Raw genomic sequence first — 24,908 nt, forward strand, 5'->3', positions numbered from 1 at the left:
GGAGCTCCACGTGCACCTCGTTGTGTCAGGAGAACGCTGGGCGTGTGGCAGTGTTCTGGGTGGGCTTTGAGCCGGAGAGGTCTGGCAGCCATGCAGGCTCCGGAAAACGGCGTCGGTGGTGCCGACGTGGCGGACAACTCTGCCAGTGAGTCAGATATCCCCCAGTGCCTTGAAGAGTGTGAAGGCACACGGGCAGAGGAAACTGTTCCTGAACAACTTGAAGAAGAAGGTGCTGTTGCCTGGGAAACTCCACAGGACTCGGGAATGATGCAGGGTCCAATGCCGGGTGGAGACGCCTCAGGCTCAGCCAAAGACTCTGAACCGAATGGCGAGAGTTGTATCCTTTCTGAAGGACGGGCTGGAGGTGGTCTGGGATGGGCAGGGGGTGGACTGAGAGCCCAAAGGGGGATTCATGCACAGGGACCAGAAGAAGCGTGAGAGAACCCAAGGGGCTGGGGAGGAGGGTGAGCTGCCAGGAGGGACGATGTGGGCAGAGTGGCCCTCCCTGAGAGACCCTCTAAGGGCTTTGGGGGTAGCCTGAGAAACCTAGGGACTGGGATGAAGGCAGTCTCAGAGACAAAGCCTCCTTAACCAGGTCTCTACCAATATTCTCATAGTACCTTTCCTGTTTTCTGTGGATGCACAGGTCGCTCGCTGGTACTCGACACCTGTAGCTGAGTCACTTGCACATGGTATACACAGGGAGATGTCCATGAGTGGCAGTGATCTAATTCTGTAAGTTCTGGACGGGGCCTGGCTGTCTGGCAGTGGCAGCAGGTGTCTGAGCTCGTCTGTGGCTGACAGAGTGTCCAGGGGGACACATGGAGACCCTCAAGCCTCAGTCTAAGGAGCGGGCTTGATGTGCTGGGCCTGTTGACCCGGGTGCTCTAAGCAATAGGAGAAAGGATTGGGTGGAGGGGCAGAAGAGGCAAGAGAGGGACAGGACTGAGCACCTGTAATGTGATTTTCATTTTGCTTCCCATTACTTTTCTAACTGCAGAAGATACCAACCTCCTGGAGCATTCGGTGGACTCCTTACTTAGCATGCTGTCCATGATGCTGCAGCTCTCAAAGGGACTGATATGTTCTTTGAGCTACAAAGCTCAGCTGAAAAAGAATTGAATTTTCATCGTGGATCCTTGGGCCCTAGGCAGTACATTCTACCGATTTATTTAGGAGAGGCATGATTGCCTCTCTAGGCTGCCTCTGGTGCATAAATGTTGGTTAATACTGAAAATAAAACTGAGTTGCTATTCCATGTATGAGTTATTTTTTTTTTCAACAATTGCTCATCCAGATTTCCTTGCCTTTGTTCTCAGGTTGGAGAACGGCTCTGAGATTCAGACAAACAAGGTGATTGAAGACAATTTAGGCAATTACGAACAGGAAAATCATCTAGGTCTTGCCATTCAGCATTAACTATCCAGCATTGTGAAACACATTTGCACTTTGAGAGTTGAAGTCATACACGAATTGAATAGCAATTGCATAAATGTAAAAGGTTTTATTTGCAAGTCTAATATTGCATTTGTTCCCTGAAATTTTTCCACATAATATGAGCTTATTGTCATTCTAAAAAACAAAAACAAAATCTCAAAAACATGTAATTGAATAGAAACAAAAAAATATTTAAAGTACTCAGCTTCCCCCACTCTCCCTCCACCTCCCTTCTTGGGTGAGAATGCATAGCAATTCCTGTACATCTGTCTCTGCACAAATGGTGGTTTGCTTAACGCTGATTCCAGCTCATAGAAATACATTGATTTACTTGTCTACTTATTTGAAGCTCTGGATCTACACAACAAAATTTATCTCCAGGAATTGTGCCCTCCTACCAGAATGCTGGTTTCCTCACACCTTTGTCACTGGGTCTTTTTCTTGGTATAAAAACAAACAAGAAAATTAGTTACTCAATACTTTGCATGAGAAGAGTAGCCAATCCAGAAAGACCGGAAGAAAAATTTTGTGGCTTACTTTCCCTGAGTCAGATCAGTGAAGAAAGTGTTGGGGCAGAGTTGAGTTTTGAGGGAGGGATGGCTGTAGTGTTGAGAAAAAATACTTAGAAGGAAAATCACCTGGCAAGGCAGCCAGAACACCTCTGCACAAAAGCAGAAAGCGGCGTTATTGTTGAACAAGAATGTGATGTGCACCACAGGTGGTTGAGACTGCGCAGGGCAGCAAGAAAGCTTCTCCTTTCAAACAGCTAGGCAGATGCACCCACTCCAGACACCTCCTCAGGAAGCACAGACTGGACAGTGCAACCCTCCCTCATAGTGTATCTGTGGTGCACACGGTGACTGGGTGACCACATCTATGTTGGTCGGTGTTATGGGCCGAGTGTTTGCATCCTCACACAAATTAGACATTAGTGTCCTGAGCGACCCAGTAGTTGTACTTACAGACTGCGTCTCTGAGGGTCTAGTTAAGGTTACATGAGGCCCTGAGTTTGGTACTCTGATCCAGTATGATGGTCTTCCTTTTAAGGAAAGACAGGGTCTCTGGTGCTCTCTCATCAGGGACTTGTAGCCACCAGAACAGTGAGAAAGAAATCTTTGTTGTTTGAGCCAATTGACCAAGAGTGTTTGTTACTGCTGCCTGAGCAGATTAGATATAACTTATCCAGTGGAAAATAAACACACCTTGTATTTTTTATTCTTATTGGTCCATGTTTGCAATACATAATGATTACATTACCTGGGGGAGTTGATGCATGTACGTAACTCAGCTTTGGAGGGAGGGGGTTGAACTGACTTTATTATTCTGTAAATGTGAATTTTACAAAGTGCTTTACAATTAACGGTGACATCTTTTGCTCGGCAGTCATGGCCTTCCACCTACTCCGGGTCGCTGGTGTACCTGGTGGTTGTTTAGTTATTGATACAATGTTGTGAGCCATGGCTACAAAGTCAACAGTCTCATCACTATGGAAAACAGCACAGAAAGGGAGTGAGGAAGGACCCAGGAAGGACAAAAGAAAGGCTTCCTCCTCCTTAAAGGAAAACAAAAAGCCAGTGTCTTCCGTGGCTGAATCTAAGTCAGTGGTTCTGTGAAGCCCTCCTTTACAGCACAGGAACAGTTTCCTCCATTGACTTATTTTTTAACAGGTACTAGTCTAACCCTAGACAGAGCCTGCAAAATAACCATCTCCTTTTTAAGTATCTTCTCCAAACATTTTTTCAGAAGGATGTATGTTCTATTTGCACCCAGTGCCATCTGAATGTTCAACTTGAAAGTATTTATACATCTTATACTTAGTTCTGGTTTCTTTCTTTCTTTTTTTTGTCTGCTAAAAATAGTATTGCAAGTTATGGCTTCTTTTGACATAAAAATCACAATTGTGTGCAAAACTGTAACAATGGAGGCGACTGATGAGCACACAGGCAAGTCCAGTCTGAAAGCTTTACATTCTGCATCATTTCCCGTTTCTTTTCATTTTTCAATGAAACAAAACAAACAAACAAATGAAAGCAGAACACCTTTGCCCTCTGAGAAACATCTGTACCGAGCCCGCACGCTTGCCGGCTGGCGCTGCTGCAGCGCGTCCTGAAACAGTAGTTAAAGCTGAAACACCTGCGTGCTCCAGCAAGGCCGGCCCAGCAGACAGGTGTCCTCCGCGTCCAGCAGCCCCCGCCCACACTGGCAGAGACTTGCGGAAGAACCCGTTGGAGGGGACCTTGACAGGACGTGGCGGTGCGGGGCTCAGTGGTGCCAGCTGCTGAAGGGGCAACATCAGGTACACCAAGGTTCCCCGGAGAGGCTTGGTCCAGGCCCTTGGAGGCCCGGGGACTCCAACCCGGCTGAGCCCTAGATGGGGGCGGAGGGGCAGAGGGGGCAGCTCTGGGCCGGTGGCTCCAGCCCTGGGTGGGAACCAAGAGCCTCTGCACTGCCCCCATCCAGGATTGCAGGGGTCTCCCCAGGCTCGAGTCCCAAAGTATGTCCTAGTCCTTGCCCACAGCCCCCACCCCTCCAAAGCCACCGGAGATTTCCGGAGAGCAGGCATAGTCTCCCCACGGCCTCCCCACTGGGGAGGGCAGCGCAGCAGAAATGGGGAGCTGGGTGGGGAGGCCGAAACCACACCCCAGCCCCCACTGTGTCTGTACACACAGGAGGGGGTGCCAGGGGCAAGCCCAGGGCTGACGGGGAAACAGCAGACCATCAAGTCTTGGAATGGGGTCCCTGGCCACACTGGGAGCTGCTGGGCTCTGCAGGCAGGGAAGAGACCCCAGGGGGGGTGGCCAAGAGTACATCCCATCACCTGCCCCACTGCTTGGAAACCAAGCTTCCAACTCACAGTAAACACTCGGGCTTCGCACTGGCCACCAGGACCCTGGACCTCCTTCCTGTTCCAGCCTGCCCCCATCCCCGACTGCCCAGCCCAGACCTGCACCTGCTGCCAGCCTCTGTAGCGCCAGGCACTGCAGAGGTGGCACGAGGGCCCTCTGAGCGCAGCCTGCGTGTGTCCTGGCTGAAGCCCTGGAACTCCTCTGCCTCCAGTGGGAGGTGAGAGGAGCCTGATCCCAGGACAGGTTTGCACTTGCCCCTGATCTGTGGTAGGCTGGGGACAGGGACATCTGCCCCTCCCCATTTTTTGCTCTGTTGGGTCTAAAGGTTTCCAAAACATAATGAAGTAGATCTGAAGTAAACGAAAACACCAAACAAGCAAAATCCCAGAGTGGCTGGGGCGTCAGAGGGTGGCTGCAGCTGTGCAGGACCCAAGGTGGCCCAGTGGGGGAGTCCATGGGCAGGTGGGGGGCAGCCGGGCCTCCAGGGGGTTGGGGGTCTCAGCACAGAGCTGGTGGGGCAGAGTGAAGGCAGGGCAGGGGAGAATGTGGCATCCTTCCTCCACCCCTGGTGACCAGCAAAGCCGTCAGGTACATCACTGCTTCACGCTCACATGCAGGTGCACACACACTCACTCTCACCCACACATGCACACCCCCCGCACACACTCATCCACGCAGATGGCATCTCAGCAAGAAGGAACATGAGCAGGTTTGGCCCTGGAGACCCTGGGCTGCCCCAAGGTAAGAAACGGAGTGTTACCCCACTCCCAGTGGCTGCCCCCTCCTCTTCGGGGGCAGGAGGAGCAGGAAGTGCAGGTGAGGCAGGGTAGGGCCTGGCACCAGGGCTGGAGGCCTCTCGCCCCTCCTGGAAGGGGAGAAGGAGCTACAGGAGAAGACTGCCCTCGCGGCACCAAAAAGGCTCCCTGGGCCTTGCTCCCAGTGTATAGTGGGTGCATTTTCCTTCATCCGTTTTAAATACAGGCAGGATAAAAATCACATTTTTGTCAGGCAGCAGTAGCAGTTCAGTAGGTAAGTGGCTTGATCACATTTCTCTGCATTAGCAGTGCATGCAAGCAGCTTAGCGCTGTCCCTTGAGAGTCAGCCTCGCCCGCCTCTCTTACAAAGTCCCTGCGTAGGTGCCCTCGGGGCTCCCGGTGGCTGGGCCTCTGGCCGGCCTCTGGGGCCTGCTGGAGCTGGCGCTGCCCTGCTCGAAGGGCTTTGGGGTCTCTGGCCATCGGTGGGCATCGGCTCGGGGGCAGCCACCTCCTGGATAGCAGAGTCGGCCCCATCCGCCTCCTCCCCAGAGTCAAAGGCAGGGTTGGCAGCCGCGCTCAGATCCACATTCACAGCATCAGTTCTCAGAGCCGCAGGGTGGACGCGTCGCTCCGCAGCTCGGCATAGATGCGCTGCTCAAACACCTGCGGGGTGGCAGGCGGAAACTCGGGGTTGGGGGCAGGCCGGCGACCTTGGCGCCCCTGAGTGTGGTACATCTTTACGCCCTCGGGCAGCCTGGACTTGATCTTGGGCAGCCAGCGCTTGTGGACCCGGCGGGTGTTGGTGCACATGTCGGTGGCGATCATGTTCGTCTCGCTCTCCTTGAAGCTGGGGGCGAAGTTCTGACAGTACAACTTCACCGCGTTCAGGACCCGGCTGTCCAGCGGCTTGTGGCTCGGATCGCTGGTGGACGAGCGGATGCCTGTGCCGCAGCTGTTGGCCAGCGTGCTCCTGTCAAAGAAGGTGGCCAGGAGACTCCGCAGAAAGACCTTGTGCTTCAGCTCTGAGCAGAGGTGGCAGTTCATGGGCTGGCCATGCGTGATGTAGACGCCGGAGGCCGCCACCAGCTCCAGCTTCTCGCTGGGGTCCTCCTCGGAGTAGAGCTTCAGGCGACAGCGATAGCCCATTTGGCTGATGAGGCTGGCGGGCAGCGCCACCAGGTCGTGGTGGATGAGGACGCAGCAGCGGCTCTCCAGCAGCACTGGCTCTGGCTTCTCTTGCACTGCGTAGCTGCCCGTGACCCTGATGTACATCTCCCCGTACTGTGCCTCCACCATGGTGTTGCAGCCCTCGTCGCCCTCCTCATCCTCCTCGTTGTGGTAGGATGTGGGGCTGTTGGTGGCGGGCAGGCTGCTGGCCCCCGGACTGGTCCGCTCCCCCTGAGGGTAGGGCACCTGCTGCATGCCAGGGATCAGGGTGGCCAGGCTGGGCGCCCCGTAGTAGGAGATTGGCACATCTGGAGTGGGGCCGCATCAGCAGCCACCGCTGTGCTATCCCGCAGCCCTGTCTCCAGCGGGCGCTTTGGGGCCAGGCATGGGCTGGCGGCCGGCGGCAGCTCCATGGCTTCCTGCTTCACGCGGGTCAGCAGCGGGATGGACACAGAGGGGGACACGACATAGGGTGCGGTGGTGGTCGTAACAGCAGCCGGCTGCAGCTGGTTGCAGGGGCTCTGGGGCTTGGAACTGACGTCCTCCATCACGGCCAGCTGCGAGTCACAGTGGGGCGATCTCACCTTGAACATGAGCTCAGAGCCGCACTCCACCATGTGGGGATCTGCACGAAGCCGGCGGTGTACATGACCACCAGCTGCTCGTTGGCCGCCGTGGTGAGCTTGCCCATGCAGCAGAAGGACAGGATCTGCTGGAAGCAGGCGGGCGGCACCTTGCCCAGCAGCTCCAATGTGCTCTTGCTGTTGCCGCTGAACAGGTCTCGGAAGTACAGGCTGCTGGCGGCCAGCGCGGCCTGGTGCGCCTTGAAGGCCTGGCCCTTGACAGGGATGGACGCGTCGCAGTAGAGGCCCAGAGGCCACTGCTCCTTCAGGCAGCCCAGCGGTGTTCCTGAGGTTGGGGATTTCAATGTGCAGTGTCTGCGACATGGTGGGTGGCGTGGCGGGTGGGCCGGACAGATGTGGTGCGGGGCAGCCCAAGGGAGCACATCTGCGGCGCCGGCTGGTCCCATGGCGCTGCGGCTCCGCTCAGCCGGACTCCTCGACCCACCGACCTCGGCCTGGGGCACCAGGCACATAACACAGCTTTTATGACGGGCTACTTCAGACACGTGGGAGGCGGAGCCCGCTGCGGTTAGGCTCTCACACAGAACATGGAGGGTAGGGGCATTAGCTTCCCTGCTCTTTACATTTCGAAGAGATGGTTCCTAGGTCCTAGAAAAAGACTTTCCTGGTCACAGAGGCCACAGGAGACTTGTTCTCTTCTTTGAGATTTGAGAATTATTCATATCCTTCTCAGAGACAGGGAAAGTTCTTAGAAGTTCCCTTAAATGAATGCTTTTGCAAGAGGAGGTGTTTCTTCTACAGGGGCAGTTAAGCCTCTTACTCTGAATTTGCACATGTCCCTACAGCACCCCTGCAAAGTATATTGTACAGTATCCTGCAAACACTATGTCTAAGCAGTGTAGATTTACTAGGTTTTCTACATAGCTGATCATGTGTGCACATAAAGGCAGGTGTTTTTCCTTCCTTTCCAACCTGGCTGCCTTTGTTCACTCATTTCTTTCCTCACAAAGGGTTACATTTTCTTGCTGCTTCATATCTCTGGTAGTTTCTGGTTGGATGTTATGTCCGCCCTTTTCCTTGACCGCTGGCTCCCTCCTCAGCCCATTATCTGTTGTCAGGAGATCCAGTCACCAAAATGACACCCACAGTGAGTCTTGAACCAGTCCTTCCACATAGTTACTTCTAGCTCTTTATCACCTTTTAAGTCCTCCTTGTATTTCCACACAAATAACATTCATCTTCTTTGCAGAACTATATAAAAACCTCAGACTTGTTTCAGTAAGAATGGATCTTGCTTTTTCTTCTTCCCCAAGTGCTCTTTGACTGTGCTTTTTCATTTGCTGCTTTTACAGTCTCTCCAAATGGCATCCCCACCAGGCGTGCAGTGGACCTTCATTCATTGTACCTCAGGTCATCACAGGGGAGCCCCTGGGTAGCTATTCTGAGTCACGTGCTGAAATACTAGCTCATGTTTCCTCACGGAGTCTTCACCACAATAATTCGTTACACCCCCCTTGCAGTTTCATGTCTTTCTTTGAACTAAATGGCCTATGATTTTCCACTGCCTATGGTGACTCTTTTTGAAAGGTGATTCCAAATGATAGCTTTGAATAGCAAATTTGATGATGTTATTAAAGCCCTAAAATTATCTGACTTATCCCCAACATCAAACCCAAAATTCTGGCCCAGGACTGGTTTTGCTCTGTCATCTTTGTCTACTTCTGGTCAGACCAAGTATTCATCCTTGTGCAAGAGGCCTTGTTCATAAACCAGCTCCTGTGCACCTGCTCCTCCTGGAAACTTCAACCTACCTTCTCTCCCTGTATACCACATTCACTCTTATGCTGTACACATGTCTGCTTCATGCATCCTTTTCTGAAAGTATTAGGCAACCCATTGTTAAAAGCCCTTTAGCAATGCCTCATTAGTCTACCACACAGTCTGCCAAATCTGGCAAAAGCAGACAGGGGACCAAGACACATTCTGAATTCCTTACGAGAAGATATTTATGGAGACCTCCCAATAAAATTATTCTTCAAGGGTAGCTTATCAAACCTCCATATATTTCACCCTCTGTACTGAGCTATATTATATCTGAACAGAATATGCTACTAAGTTTTCCAGTGAAAAATTGGTGACAAATTTAGAGAGAGGGATAAAGCATTTTATATATATATATATATATATATATATATATATATGACATATAGGGATAAAACTATATATATATATATATCTGATGAAATAGAACAAGAATTGAAATATTAATGTGCAGAGTCCTTACCAAAGATGAAAATGAAAGAACCATGGAAAAAAAAATCAGATATTGTTTTGTCTGATGCAAAATATTTGGTAGGAATGGCTAAGGGACACTATATTTAGAAATGCAGATATATCAAGTCTGTGATGATACAGGCAATCCTCAGGAAGAGCTGAGATATAATCTGAAACATGAAGGAAGTTGATAATAAAGTCACAACAATAATACATTAGTGGTTGGTATGTACCAGGCAACAGAGAAATGCTTAGCATAAAGCCCCTCTATGTCACTGCAGCACAATAGGTTCGTTTTATTTGTACCGTTACCTAACAGATGAAGACATTGTGGCAAGGTATCACCCAAAGTTGTACAGCTATTCAGGCAGGGGTTGGTTGCAGCCCTACCATAAGTAAAGAACCAGGTGCAGGCCCCAGCATGTGAAAATTAAAAAGTAAATTAAAAAATAAATATCATGAGAGAAGGATTTCACATGACAGTCTTCCCAGATATTCTTGAGGATGTGTCAGAAGAAATGTCTGTTTGAGGGCAGCAGAAAGAGACACTGTTTCAAAACCAAATCCCCAAATCCAGAAAACCCACAGTTGTACATCTGGTAGAAGGAATGGGTGGAATATAAATCCAAGCAGCATGATTGCAATCCACTGATATAACAACAATCATAGCACAAAGGAGAATAAATAGTGGTGGTTAGTGCTTTCCAGATGAGTTAAAGCTAATGGCCTTTACTTAGTAGTAATTGTGAATGTAAAAATATTATGGTAGGGAGGTGAAATATTCCCCTAAAGTTTCACACATTCAGTGGATTATTTCATTAAAGAGTTCTTAGTTGAATGTACTGTTAGGAGGAGGGGCATGTTTGAAGGCGATGAATGACTTGGGAATGTGACATGTAAGTTTTTATTCTTGTCCCCAGCTCCTCTCCTCCTTCTTGCTCTCCTCTTCTTCCTCCTCTTATTTTCTTTTTCCTTCCTTTCTTCTTTTTTCTCTCCTTAACTTGTCTTTCTTTCTTTCTCTATTTCTCTTTGTACCATAGATTCTATGGGTTGAGAAGCTGTCCTCTAACATGCCATACCATCATTTCATTTCTGTCGTGCAGCCACCCAGGAGCCATGGATTGTACCCTCTGAAATCCTGAGCCAAACGAAATCTCATCTCCTTTAGGTTGTATTTGGAGGATAATTATTCCCATGTATAGGAAAATAACTCATACAAAATGATCTGTGAAGCACAAGATAGGAGATTTATTTGATCTAAGTGCAAGGACCCATGTGTTAGTATTAATCAAAGAGACCACATCATTTTCCTGCAACTGAGCTCTGATTTCTCTCCATGTGTTCACCTAATAGCATAGAACTCTCATATGTGTAGGGGCAAGAGCAGAAACCCAAACCTACTTGGTGGAGGGTAGAATTAAGCTAGATCTGGATAAAGGTGATGAGGCAGATTTATAAAATCAGAAGCCATTGGAAACAGAGGCTAGGACATGGAAATATGGGCACAGTTCTAAAAAGTTATAAGAAAAATGATCGTGGACTTGAGCTTTTCATAAGCTGTGGGGGGAGGGCAGTTTCTGCTTGGAGATCTGAAGCAAATGGACAGATTTGCTCTTTGTCATTTCAGATATTCCAAAGGCATTATTTGAAGATGGGACTGTAGAGTAGCTATCAAAGAAGCCCTACAAGGTCATCATGCTCATGAGAGTGTGGATTTTGTAGCTAGCTGATCTTCCATGTACACTCTCCTTCTGATGTTGTGGAACATGGTGACATCTTCAGTGGCCATCCCTTATGTATGTCTTAAGTTCATTTTGATTCTGAATTGGTGGTTTGTGTTATTTTTCATCAAATCAAGTACATAGTATGTTCTAAGATCCTTAGCAGATGTGTCCCTGTGGGCTTCCAAATTGATGACAGTGAAGGTCCCTAGCCAAAGTAGGCCTAGGATTGTGCCAATTTATGGAACAATATGTTCAGTTTTCCCTGTCGTTCTGTTTGAATAAATGTTGCCTTAACCTTCCTGTTCATGACCATATGGTGGTGCTTTTCACTTAACAATTAGTTAATGGTTGATGAAGGAAGGTTGACCCCATGTCCACAGTGGTTATTGGCGTCCAGGCCCTGATGAAGCATTTGTTTTACAGACTTATTGGATAGATATTGAGAAGGTTTTGCAGTTTAAATCTTGGCATTGACCATTTTCATTTGATTTCTTATCAGGCACCATATTTCTCTTATTTTTGAGCTGAACATTAGGAAAGTATCACAATGAGAGGAATTTTTGAAATTATCCTAGCTAATTATCTCTCATTGGCAGCCTCTGAGTGCCATTTTACACTTCTTTAACAACATAGGTGTATATATCATGTAATTTGTTTGATTAAATTCCAAATATGTGCCCAATGTGGTGCTGCACGCCTGTAGTCCCAGCACTGGGGAGGCTGAGGCAGGAAGGTCGCTGAGAGATCAGGGCCAGCCTGGGCTACATAGAGAGTTCAAGCACAGCCTGAATTACATACCAAGACTGTTTCAAAAAATCCAAAGGAAAAAAAAATCAAATTTATCTTCTTCATATGCTGCCTTAAAAGAAAACTGGTAATTTCAGTGTGGAAATGAGGAGTTGGGTACCCTGATGGGCTCAGGGCTGCACATTCTGGCCTTCAGTAACACCGATACTGGTTTGGCTTGGTGTAACGTGCGACATTCACCATCTGTATGCTAACCAAGTGTCAAGATTACTCTTTCTGTATGTTTTCCATAAAATTTTTGGTGTTATTTCCACTTTACAAACAATTAAAGTCGTGGTTTGCTTGGCAGCTGTTCGCTATTTTAAGCCACCAAACATCCTAATTATCATTTTATTGAAATTATGAGTATAGGAGTTTTTCTTTTTTTCCTTCATGATGCTAAAGTCATTTTGACTTTTTGAATTTCATTTCATTTTGGGCTAAGCACCATAAGTATAGTTCAAATGCATGTATTTTCCTGTGCATATTGGGAAATTGATTTCCTTTGGGGCACTTGCAGTTTTAGGTCAGTGTGAATGTTCCTTAATCGCTCTTCTTGGGCAAGATTGGATCGGTTGGGTAGGGGTTTAGCTCAGTGGTGCCACTGCCTGTCTCACAAGCTCAAAGTCCTGAGATGGATCCCCAGTACTAAAAAGTAAATAAGTAAGTAAGTAAGTAAATAAATAAATAAATAAATAAAAAGCACCTTCCTTCTCTAGTCTCTGGTGAGTGTCTCCCCCCAACCCTGGAAGTCATGATCTTCTATATGTGGAATGGCACTGGTCCTGATGTTCAGACCAGGGCAGTCATGTGCGCTGTAGGAACAGCTCACAGTTAGCAGACTGACCATGAGTCTGAAGACAGGGGAAATGCTCAGCCTGCTAAGATCAAAGGTTATTGTGAGGGGAAGTACTGACAGGTGCCGGTGAGTGAAGAAGAATCCTCCATGGAGATGAGCTTGATCCTTTATCTGAAGCATCTGTCCCGTAGTAGGTGGCACTTGAAAAGGCTGCAGAATTTCCATGCCTATCTCACCTCAGTAGCTCCTCCCAGAGCGGAAGTCAATTGTACCTTAACAAATCATATTTGTAGCACTTAGTTGAGCCTCTACTTTGTATCCACTTACAGTGCCACTATACATGCTCACTCTCCCACAGCTGGTCTTCCCCACTTTTTTTAGTCATAGGACCATTATGGTCTACTTGTCCTTAGGAAAATTCATTAGATGATCCTCCGACACTATAATACTAGCAGTCCTGTTGCTTATTCATTACATCCATTTGTATAGGAGGAGCAGCAGGATCCCTTGATTAAACTTCACTCCATGGCTACACAGCACCCAGCCCTCTCTCTTTACACACCTAGGAGGCTCAGCCATGCATGTTTTCTCCCTTTGACAGACCAAGCTGATTCCGTACCTTCAAGGCCCTGGGCAAGAGCCGCCCCCCAGACGCTGACTACAGAGTTTCTTTCATGCCGCCCTCACCCTTCAGGCTCCTGAGCACACCTGTCAATCCCAGCACACCTGTGATGTCCTCTCCAGTGTGAGGGTAGCCCAAATCCCTGTGCTGCCTGGGGGTTTCCTCCTCCTGCTGCTGTGCCCCATTGGCCACCCTCTCCTGCACCTGGCCTCAGCCTGCCCAGTTTGGAGCAACATTTGATTTCTGACCCTGTTCCACCTGCTCAGCCCAAGACAGGACTCAAAGCTGACCCCAACACCCAGCTATCTCTACATGAAGATCGCTGGTAAGAATTATGTGCAGAAGTTCCTCCCGTACGTTTCAGAGCACCTGGGGTGTGAGCTCGACAGAAATGTACCATGAGCATGTTTTGTGTTTCATGTGAGGCCCATTAAACAGACTCAGGTTTAAAGTCTGAGCTGAGAGCAGACACTCCACAGCCAGTGGGCAGACAGGAGCCTTGATTTGAACACACACTTCTAAGATGAAGAAGTCCAAACCGCTAATCCCAGAGCAGGAAATTGCCATCCTTTGAGGAATGCTCCCCAAGGAATCTGGTGGATCTTTTCCTAAAGCAGCTTGTGTGAGAAAAGAGAGTGTACAACAAGGTGCCCTCTATTGCCACTGGCTCCTAATGTCAAGATCAGTGGGCTGCTTTTCCAGGGTGCCCTCGGTCTCAGCCAGGCTTCTGCCATTCTTGATGGTGGTGCAGGCTACTAAGGTTAATATGCTTAGGTTCATTCTCCCCACATTACCAAATCCGAGGAGGCTGTATATTTTGGAAGGGAGGACCAAAGTTGCTGGTGCTAGCTGCTGTGAGAAGGAAGGACCGATTTTGTCAATTTCCCATCTCTCCTTGTACAAGTGGGAAAGGAGCTCACATAGTTAGGAACAGAGGGGCGGGAAGCACGGACAGGTGATGCAGATCGGCCTCAGCACTTCCAGCAGTCTTCAGCACATCCTCCTCTAAACCAGGCTCCAGCCTCCTGGGGCTGGTGGCATCTGCCTATTCGGTCACTTCTTGGGGGCTGCAGACAGAGGAGGACAAGGTATCCATTATGAACACAGCAGAAAGGAGTTTGCACTAGCTGTGTATTTGTGAAAGGAAAATCTACATTTTATGCTTTCACTTTGCATTCCAGCCACAGTCCTCTCAGGGCAGTGTAACAGAGAACTTCCTGCCTCGGGGTTCTGAGCCCTGGTCTCGGTGCCCTTTTCACGCTGTACAGAGTGACCTTGCCCATTTCCCATAGACACCGGGCAGGGTACCAGCAACATACTCAAGGGGGTTGCCGGGACACCTGCCTCTTCCTTGGACATAAGAGCATCACCTCTTTCTTGTGAAGAAGGGGGTCCTTTACCCTGACAGGATTGTGACTCCTGTCTGTGTCTGCTGGTACCAAATCAGAAGGACCCGAAGACCCGCAAGTGAGATAGCAGGAGGGATGCCCAGTCCTGCAACATTGGTTTTACCATCATACAGTCCAGGATTTGAGCATCGGATCCATCTCTGTCACTGTACAAGAGGTTCTCAGGTGGGAACTAAGGCATAAATCTTGTGAGGATTTTCACTGATTCTCTTGATGGAAGTATTTTTGAAAAATGGTTACACTTAGACTATACTGTACAGTTTGGAATCCAGCCACCACAAGTTGCCATTTAGTACTGAAATGACTAGCATTATTTTTTTTTGCTTAAATTCTTTTATTGCTACATTTTAGGTATGCAATATGTTTACATTTATCATTGGGTAATTCTACCTGTACATGATGTATCTTGGTTTTTATTTTTTCCTCATTACCTGTGCGCCCTTCACCCCCTCCACCCTTCCCTATTTGCATAGACTTTGTTTCCATTTTTTTCTTTTTTTTCTTTTTTCATAATGTTTCCTTTCCCTTCTTTGCTTTCGCCTTCCCCTAGCACTTCCCCAAACCTTTGGACCTTTGCTTCCTATTTCAAATTATCAATTATTCTTTTTAATTGTTTTAATCCTTACTTATACTTTTAATTTCTCCCACTAGAGAAACTATTTGGCATTTACACATGTGTGTCCTACTTATTTCACATAAGAGTATGGCCTCAACATGCATCCATTTAGCTAGAAATGTCTCTAGTTTCTCATTCTTTATGGCTAAGTAGTACTCCATTTTATAAAAAACCCACAACTTCTTTATCCAGTTTCCAATTGATGGGTACTTGGACTGTTTCCAAGCTTTAGCTATTACAAACTGTGCTGCTATAAACATGGGTGCACATATATCACTATGGTATGATTCTTGTAATTCTTTTGTGAAAATATGCAGCAAGGGAATAGCTGGGTCAATTGGGACCTCTAGTCCTAATTCTTTGAAATATCTCCATATGGATTTCCACAGTGGTTGCAACAGTCTGCACTCCCACCAAAAATGGAGAAGGTTTCCTTTCTCCCCACAGCCCTGCCAGCATTTGATATTGGTTGATTTCTTGATAGCAGCCATTCTTTCTGGGGTGAGGTGGAATCTCAGTGTTGTTTTCATCTGCATCTCTTGAATGACCAGTGATGTTGAACATTTTTTCATATATTTATTTGCTATTTCTACTTCTTTGTCTGAGAAATGTCTCTTCATTTCAGATGCCCATTTTTGAATTGGGTCTTTGAATTTGGGTGTCTGATTTTTTCAATTCTTTATATGTTCTACATAGTAGATCTTTGTCTGAGGAACAGCAGCTAAATATTTTTTCCCCACGTTGCAGGTTGTCTCTTAGCTCTGTTGGTGGTTTCACTTGCTGTGCAGAAGCTTTTTATTTTTTAAATTTTATTTTATTGGTACATTTTAGGTATACAATATAATGACATTCATCATTGGAAATGTGCACCTTTACATAATCTTCCTTGGTTCTTATTTTTCCCCCTTCCTCTGCCCTCCCTTCAACCCCTCCATCCCTCCCTATTTACAAAGACTTTGTTTCCATTTTTTCATTTTCTCATATTAATTCCATTCCCTTCTTTCCTTTACCCTACCCCTCCCAATTCCCCTTCCCCTTTCCATTTTCTTCCTATTTCACATTATCTATTATACCTTTTAGTCCTTATTTACACTTTCATTTTCTCACCCTAGAGAAACTATTCAGTATTCACACATGTGTGTCCTATTTATTTCACTAAAGAGTATCGGTTCAATGTGAATCCATTTAGCTATAAATGTCTCTAATTTCTCAGTTTTTATGGCTGTCTAGTACTCCATTTTATTAAAAGAAACTACATTTTCTTTGTCCAGTCTCCAGTTGATGGGCAATTGAGCTGCTTCCACGATTAAGCTATTAGAAATTGTGCTGCTATGAACGTGGGTGCACATATATCACTGTGGTATGATTCTTTTAATTCTTTGGGGAAGATCCCCAGCAGGGGAATAGCTGGGTCAAATGGGACTTCCAGTCCTAGTTCTGTGAGGTATCTCCATGCTGATTTCCACAGTGGTTGCATCAGTATACATTCCCAACAGCAGTGGAGCAGGGTTCCTCTTTCCCAACAGCCCCTCCAGCATTTCTTATTGGTTAATTTCATGATAGCAGCCATTCTTTCTGGAGTGAGGTGGAATCTCAGCATTGTTTTCATTAGCATCTCTTGAATGACAAGTGATGTTGAACATTTTTAAGTATGTTTATTTACTATTTCTACTTCTTTGTCTGAGAAATGTCTGTTCATTTCAGATGTCTATTTTTGGATTGGGTCTTGAAATTTGGGAGGTCTGATCTTTTTAAGTTCTTTATAGATTTGAGATAGTAGACCTTTGTCTGAGGAAGAGCAGGTGAAGATTTTTCCAACATTCTGGGTTGTCTCTTCACACTGCTGGTGGTTTCTCTTGCTGTGTAGAAGCTTTTTAATAAGAAGAGATCCCATTTGTTGATTGTTTGTGCTAGTTCAAGGGCAACTGAGGATTTGTTCATAAAATCTTTTCCTACACCAGTGTCTTCAAGAGTTCTACCTAACCACTGTTACAGCTGGTTCACCTTTTCTATTTTACTATTTAGATCTTTAATCCATTTTGATTTCAGTTTAGTGTATGGTGAGAGTTATAGGTCTAGTTTTAATATTTGGCAAGCTGAAACGCAATTTTTCCAGCACTATTTATTGAAGAGGCTATCTTTCCTCCAGTGAGGGTGTTTGGCTCCTTTATCGAATATGAGATGGCTGAGTGTGTCTGGAGTTGTTTCTGCATCTTCTAATCTGTTTGACTGGTCCTCAGGTCTGTTTCTTTGCCAGTACCATGCTGTTCTTATCACAGTAGCTTTGTAGTATAGTTTCAAGTTGAGGGTTGTGATACCCCCTGCTGTGTCTCTGTTGCTTAGAATTCCTTTTGGTACTCTGGGTCTCTCCTTGTTGCAAATGAATTTTTGGATTGTTTTCTCAAGGTCCATGAAGTATGGTGCTGGGATTTCAATTGGGTTTTCATTGAATCTATATAGCAGTTTTGGAAGTATGGCCATTTTCACTATGTTGATCCTTCTACCCAGGAGCAGGGGATGTCTGTCCATTTTTTGATATCCTCTTCAATCTCTCTTTACAGAGTGCTATAGTTTTGAGGAAAGAGGTCTTTGATTTCTTTTCTTAGGTTGATTCCTAGGTATGTCAGTTTTTTGGATGCTACTGTGAAAGGAATTGTTTGCCCTATTTCTCTCTCAGTGTGTCTGTTGTTCCTGTAGAGGAAAGCAGTTGATTTTTGTGTGTTGACCTTGTATCCACCTACTCTACTGAATTTGGTCATTAAGTCTAGAAGAATTTTGGTGGTGTTCATGGGGTCTTCTATATAGAGTATCATGTCATCTGCAAATAATGACAATTTGACTTCTTCATTTCCTCTCTTTATTCTTCTTATTTCTTTCTCTTGTCTAATTGCCATGGCTAATGTTTCCAAAACTATATTGAACAAAAGTGTGATAGTGGACATCCTTGTCTTGTTCCTGATTTTAGTGTGAAGGATTTCAGTTTTTGACCATTTAGTATGATATTGGCTGTTGGTTTTTCATTGATAGTTTTTATCAGATTGAGGTAGAGACCATCTATTCCAAATTTTTGTATGGATTTTATCATAAATGCATGTTGGATTTTGTCAAATGCTTTTCTGCATCTATTGAGATGATCATATGTTTTTTGTCCTTGGCTCTATTGATAGAGTGTATTACATTGATTGATTTTCGTATACTGAAACGTCCCTGCATCCCTGGGATGAATTCCACTTGGTCAAGTTTTATGATCTTCTTGATGATCTTCTGCATTCTATTTGCCAGTACCTTAGTAAGGATTTTTGCATCTATGTTCATTAGTGAGATTGACCTATAGTTCTTTTCCTCAGTTGGGTCTTTCTCTGCTTTGAGGGTCAAGTTGATGCATGCTTCCAGGAATGAATTCAGGAGTATTGCTTCCTTCTCAATTTCATTGAAGAGTTTAAACAGTAGTGGCAGTAGTTCCTCTCTAAATGTATTATAGAATTCATCAGTGAACCCATCAGGACCTGGGCTTTTCTTAGTTGGTAATTTTCTAATTACATTTTCATTTTGGTTGTATTGATATTGGGTTGTTTAGAATTTTTAGCTCTTCTTTGTTCAACTTTGGTAATTCATATGTATCTAAGAATCTGTCCATTTCATCTGTGTTTTCCAACTTATTGGCATATAGATTCTGGATGTAGGTATTAATGATCCTCTGGATTTCTGCTGTGTCCATTGTAATTTCACCGTTTTCATTCCGAATTGCATGGAGTTCGGCCTTTTCTTTCCTTTTTCTGATAAGGTTGGCTAAGGGTTTGTCAACTTGGTTTATTCTTGTGAAGAATCAACTCTTGGCTTTATTGACTTTATGTATCATTCTCTTAGTCTCCATTGCATTGATTTCTCCTCTGATCTTTATAATTTCCTCCCTTGTATGACCTTTGGGTTTCTCCTGCTCTTCTTTTTCTAAAAGCTTGAGGTTCAGCATCAAGTTGTTTAATTGGGCTTGCTCTGTTTCCCTAATATGAGTATTCACTGCTATGAATTTCCCTGGTAAGACTACATTCATTGTGTTCCATATATTCGGATATGTTGTAATGTCATTGTCATTTAATTGAAGGAACTGTCCAATTTCTTCTTTAATTTCCTGTGTGACCCATTGGTTATTCAGAAGTGTGTTGTTCAATTTCCATGTGTCTATGTAATTTTTGCAGTTTCTTTTGCTATGTATCTCCAATTTCATCACACTAAGGTCTGATAATATACAGGGCATAACTTCAATTTTTTTGCCCTTAAACATGTTCTATGCGCGAGTATGTGGTCTATTTTGGAGAACAACCCATGTGCAGCTTAAAAGAATTTGTTTTCTAGTTTTGTTTGGTGGAACACTCTGTAAATATCTGTTAAGTTCATTTGTTCAAGTTTTTGATTGAGTTCTAGTATTTCATTACTTATTTTTTGTCTAGTTGATCTATCTATTTGTGACAGTGTGGTATTGAGGTCCCCCACTACTACTGTATTAGTGCATACATGACTTTTCATGTCTGGTAGTATTTGTTTTGCATAGTTGGGTACACTAGCATTTAGTGCATATGTATTTATGATTTCCATTTCTTCCTCTTGGATTGTTCCCTTTACAAGGATGTAGTGTCCCTCTTCATCTCTCTTAATCACTGTTGGTTTGAAATCCACTGATCAGCAAAGAGGATAGCTACTCTTGCTTTTTTTCAGGTTCTTGTCACATGCAGTATTGTTTTCCACCCTTTAGCTTTCAGATAATAAGTTTATTTTTGAATTAAGTACGTTTCTCATATGCAGCATTTTGTTGGATTCTGCTTCTTGACCTTTTCTTCCAGTCTATTTCTTTTGATTGGTGCATTGAGACCAATAACGTTACATACTTATTGGCTTATCATTGTCATGACTTTTTCTTTGTGTTTAATTTCTTGTCGTGCCTGATGGATTCATTCTGCTGTGCTTCCTGGGGTTGTGATCCTCATTGTGTTTTTGTAGGATATTTTCTAAAATTTTTCAGAGTGCTGGTTTGGTATTCATGAAGTTCCTAAGGTGCTCTTTGTCATGAAAGTAACTTATTTCTCCATCAATTTTGAAAGATAGCTTTGCAGAGTTCACCAATCTGGGTTGGAGGCTGTTTTCCTTTAGGGATTGGAGTACATCACTCCAAGCTCTTCTTTTCTTGAGAGTTTGCACTGAGAAGTCTGCTGTAATTCTGATGGGATTTCCTTTGTATGTGATTTGTTTCTTTCCTCTAACCGCTTATAGAACTTTGTTCTTCTGCTGGGTTTCTGGAATCTGAACAATTGTACACCTTTTTTGTAGATTTTTTTTATCAAGGCTAGTTGGAGTACTATATGCCTCACTTATCTGTATGTCAAGTTCTTTTCCCATGGCTGGGAAATTTTCTGCTGTTACTTCTGTGAACAGTTTTTTTTTATGTCATCTGCACACTTTCCTGTTTCCTCATTGACTCCAATCAGTCTTATGTTACTCTTCTTTGCATCATCTAGCAGCTGCTGGATTGATTTCTCATGGTCCCTTACAATTTTAAAGCAATTTTTCATTTCCTGGTTACTAATTGCAATCTTATCTTCTCTATCAGAAGTTCTACCCTCATATTGGCTCATTCTACTGTGTAGACTTTCAATGGAGTTTTTAATCTCCTGGAAATCTGTTTGCATCTGTTTTATGGATTCCATTTGTTTCCTATGTTGGGATTCCATCATTTTCCTCAGCTCCTCTCTAGATTTATTAATCACATCTTGCACTATGACTACAATCTCTGCTGTTATCTGAGAAATTATTTCTAATTTCATTTTTTGCAGATCCTCTTTTGTTGCCAGTTTAGGGAGTCCAGGTGGTTGAGTATCAGAGTGTTCCATTTCATTTCCCTTTGGGGTTGCTGTAGATGATCTGGAAGTCTGGTTTTGAGACTTGTTTATATATCTTCTCATTTCAACCAGAGGGCAGGGAGGATGCTGCTGGTGCCCAAGAGGCTCACCTCCTCCGAGCTGGAAACGGTGCTACAGGGACATGGATTCTCCTCCTCTGGGCTGAGAGCAGTTGTTTGGCAGCCTGGGAGCCTGCTCTTCTGCACTAGGAGCGGTGGTATAGTTGACTGGAAGCCTCCTCCTCTGTGCTGGGATCTGTGCTATCAGAAGCTTTTTAATAAGATGAGATCTCAGTTGTTGATTCTTTGTGCTAGTTCCCATGCTACAGAGGTTTTGTTCATAAAGTCTTTTCCTATGCTAATGTCTTCAAGAGTTCTACCTAACTTGTCTTCCAGTACGTTTAGTGTTTCTGTTTTAATATTTAGATCTTTAATCCATTTTGATCTTAGTTTAGTGCACGGTATTAGATATGGATCTAGTTTTAATCTTTGGCAGGTTGAAATCCATTTTTTCCAACAGCATTTATTAAATAGGCTATCTTTCCTCCAATGGTTGTGGTTGACTCCTTTGTCAAAGATGAGGTGGCTGAGTATGTCTGGAGTTGTTTCTCCGTCTTCTAATCTATTCCACTGATCCTCAAGTCTGTTTCTTTGCCAGTACCATGCTGTTTTATCACAGTAGCTTTGTAGTATAGTTTCAAGTTGGGGATTGTGATACCCCCAGCCATGACTCTGTTGCTTAGAATTGCTTTTGCTATTCTAGGTCTTTTCTGGTTCCAAATGAATTTTCGGATTGTTTTCTCTAGTTCTTTGAAGTATATTGTTGGAATTTCAATTGGAATTATATTAAATCTATATATTAGTTTTGGAAGTATGGCCATTTTTACTATGTTGGTTCTTCCTACCCAGGAACAAGGGATATCTTTCCGTTTTCTTATATCCTCTTCGTTCTCTTTTTTCAGAGTGCCGTAGTTTTCAGTGTAGAAGTCTTTTGCTTCCTTTGTTAGCTTGATTCCTAGATATTTCTTTTTTATTGGATGCTATTGTAAAAGGAATTGTTTCCCTAATTTTTCTCTCAGTGAGTCTATTATTTGTGTATAAGAAGGCTATTTTTTTTTTGAGTGTTAACCTTGTATCCAGCTGCCCTACTGATTCTGTCAATTAAGTACAGCAATCTTTTGGTGGAGTTTTTGGGGTCTTCTATATAAAGTATCATGTTGTCAGCAATTAATGACAGTTGAATTTATTCCTTTCCTATCTTTATACATTTTATTTTTTTCTCTTTTCTAATTGCTGTGGCTAATGTTTCCAGATGACTAGTATTATGGAGGAACTAAAATTTAAATTAAATTTAAATTTATATACCTTAATCTGCAATTGGGTAAACCTTATTGGAAGGTACAGGTGGTAAAGTTCAGAATCCAAACCTGTGGAGCAGGAAGTACAAATTCCCATGGAAGACAAAAGGAGTGATAATAAGTGAGGTCACTCCACATATCAAAAATTGAGATCTCATGGTTAACAGATCCAGTGTTCTACTTATTCCTGGCAGGTGAGGAAAATATATTTAGAGTGTATTTTTCTGAGGAAGATGACAGCCCGCTTTTACAAGCTATCACTGCATGTGCAACTAACTTGCACTATGAAGTGGTCATTCCATTGCTCCAGAGCACTGGCAGCTCTGAAGTAGTCCAGTATGAGACAGCAACTTTGGACCTCCTGTCATGTGCCAATTCAAGACTTGACTTGGTCAATGTGGTATGGGGGTCAGGTGATCATACAAAATATTGTCAATTCATGAGCCCAACTCCATTTTAGATTCTGCTAGTGGTGACAGACATAACACTACAGGCAAGTAGTCAAGCCCATACTTGACAGGTGCACAATTTCCAGTAGAGAAGAATCCCTGCCCCTCTGGGATATAATCATCCACATGCAGCTGGGCTGTCTCTGTGAGTAATGATGTCATGTTGGGGACTCAGCACTGTTCTTGGTACCTGGCAGGTTAAACATGAGGTGGCAACATTAGCTGGATAAGCCTTGTTGCCTGGGATCCCATGCTGGAGAACTCAGCCAGAGCATGCATTCCTTCCACCAGGGCTCCTCCACACATAAGGCCGCTGTGCAGCCCTGATGCTGTCGGTGACAGAGGCTGGCAGACCTCACCCAGTTGTCTCCTTCTGTCTCCATTCTTCAGTGCCTCTTCTTCATGGGTGTTCTTTGCCCCTTAAAACACAGTGATGGGTAAAAATTTTAGACTGCTTAGTAGATTAACTATTAAAGTAGTTGTAGAAGCAAACTAGGTAGTGTATCCCTCTAAAAACTTGCTTTAGCCCATTGCTTTTTTTGTTTAAAGTGAAGGTTTTATAGCTCCTTTGATCTGTAGCTCTACTATAGATAACATCTTAACTCTGAAGAACAAAGTTGCAATGCTTGAGCAAAGTTGTGATATATGTGCCTTAACTGTCATGGGTTTAGGACTGTAATCAGTGATAGAATCCACCTTTGTCTAACCATTAAGTGGAAACTGGAATTTTGTTTGTTCAGCAAAGATGAACACCACTAGAGATGAGATAATGGCTAAAAAGGATATAAAAATGAGATGGTACCACCTACTTGCAAGTAAAACTTTTATTATTTTACCCTAATTCTGTGTCTCCATGTATTTCTTTCCACAATTTCCAGAACATTTGGTTCCCTGGCCAGGAATCGTGAATGAAATAGTCCTTTTGGGCATCGGCCCCAACCCCACTGGAGGTAGTGGCTCTCCATCTCTTCGAGCGGAAAAGCACTCCCATGGGACTAATTTCCTAGGCTCCCCAACAGAACACAGAGACCCACTCACCCATTGCTTATTGCCCGAACCCAAGACACAGGACAGCAGGAGTGTTGCTGCTGCTGCTGTTGGTGGCTCATCTGTCTCTTTCCTTTGCTGGGTGAGAAACCCCAGGAAAATCCCTAGTCGTTAACTTTTGGTTTCACTTTGGTTTCACTTTGTAAATTTGTATTTTGTAACTTTGGGCAAATACAGTGCAGGGGCCTGATCACCCCTTGTACTTTGCCATTTTGGGAGGTAGCTCCTCCCATTTGTTTCCATTACAGTTAGGGGGTCACCAGGAGGGAATGTGATAACATCTGAATGAATGAGTGATTGAAAGTGTCCTAGACAGGAGAGTGAATGGAACAAGCTGCAGTACCAAGACAGAGGGAGGAAGTACTTGCACTTAAAGAGTCCTCCGCTAGTCATGGAACTTATGTGTGGTCTGTCCGGTGATTCTGTGGTTGCGTTCAACAAAGTCACAATAGAAAGCTTATGCAACAGCCCACCTTAGCCTGAACGGACCTTAAAGTGACTGAGAGGCCCACAGCCAGGCAGGTGAGTGAGTAATCCCCCACCTTTGTCTTGCATCTCCGTACAATGGTACAGATACACACTCCAACACTCTGATTGTCCGATCATGGGAACAGAAACATCTCGTCCTACTGTTTTGGAATGCATGCTTAAGAATTTTAAGAAAGGTTTTACTGGAAACTATGGTATTAAGATGAAACCCCAAAAACTTGGAACCTTTTGTGATTTAGAATGGCCCATACTTTGCCTAGCTTGGCCAACTGAGAGATCACTAGATGAGGGTCTCATCTTGTACGTCTGGCTACCAGTCACCGCCCCTTGTATGGAAACATCCAGATCAATTTCCCTATATTGATTTATGGCTCAAATTGTGCCACAGAATGACTCCTTGGCTTCATATGGGCACCCTGGAATCAAAAAGCAATATCCTGGTACTCCATCAGAAAGGGGACGATGCTGAAAAGAAACTTGTCCTTTCAGATCCAGACGGAGAGAATTTAGACTTTCCCCTTCCTTTTGAGTTGCTAAATTCACAGGTTCAGGGTAGGTGGGGACAAAAGCATGAGAACTGCATGGCTTTAGAGCACCAGAGACTACATGCTGTGGTCAGACTCAGAGAGGATCGAATAGGGCTTACACTCCAATTG

The 24,908-nt window shown here is 44.7% G+C and overlaps 1 pseudogene; it reads right to left on the reverse strand.

Annotated features, from left to right (window-relative positions):
* Positions 1-5,400: 5,400 nt before the first annotated feature.
* On the reverse strand, positions 5,401-7,152 carry LOC101712165 (nucleus accumbens-associated protein 2 pseudogene; annotated as a pseudogene).
* Positions 7,153-24,908: the final 17,756 nt, after the last annotated feature.

This window comes from Heterocephalus glaber, unplaced genomic scaffold (assembly GCF_053883595.1).
Source record: "Heterocephalus glaber isolate CG9 unplaced genomic scaffold, H.glaber_assembly_v1.0 deba00001762, whole genome shotgun sequence".
Taxonomy (NCBI): Eukaryota; Metazoa; Chordata; class Mammalia; order Rodentia; family Bathyergidae; genus Heterocephalus; species Heterocephalus glaber.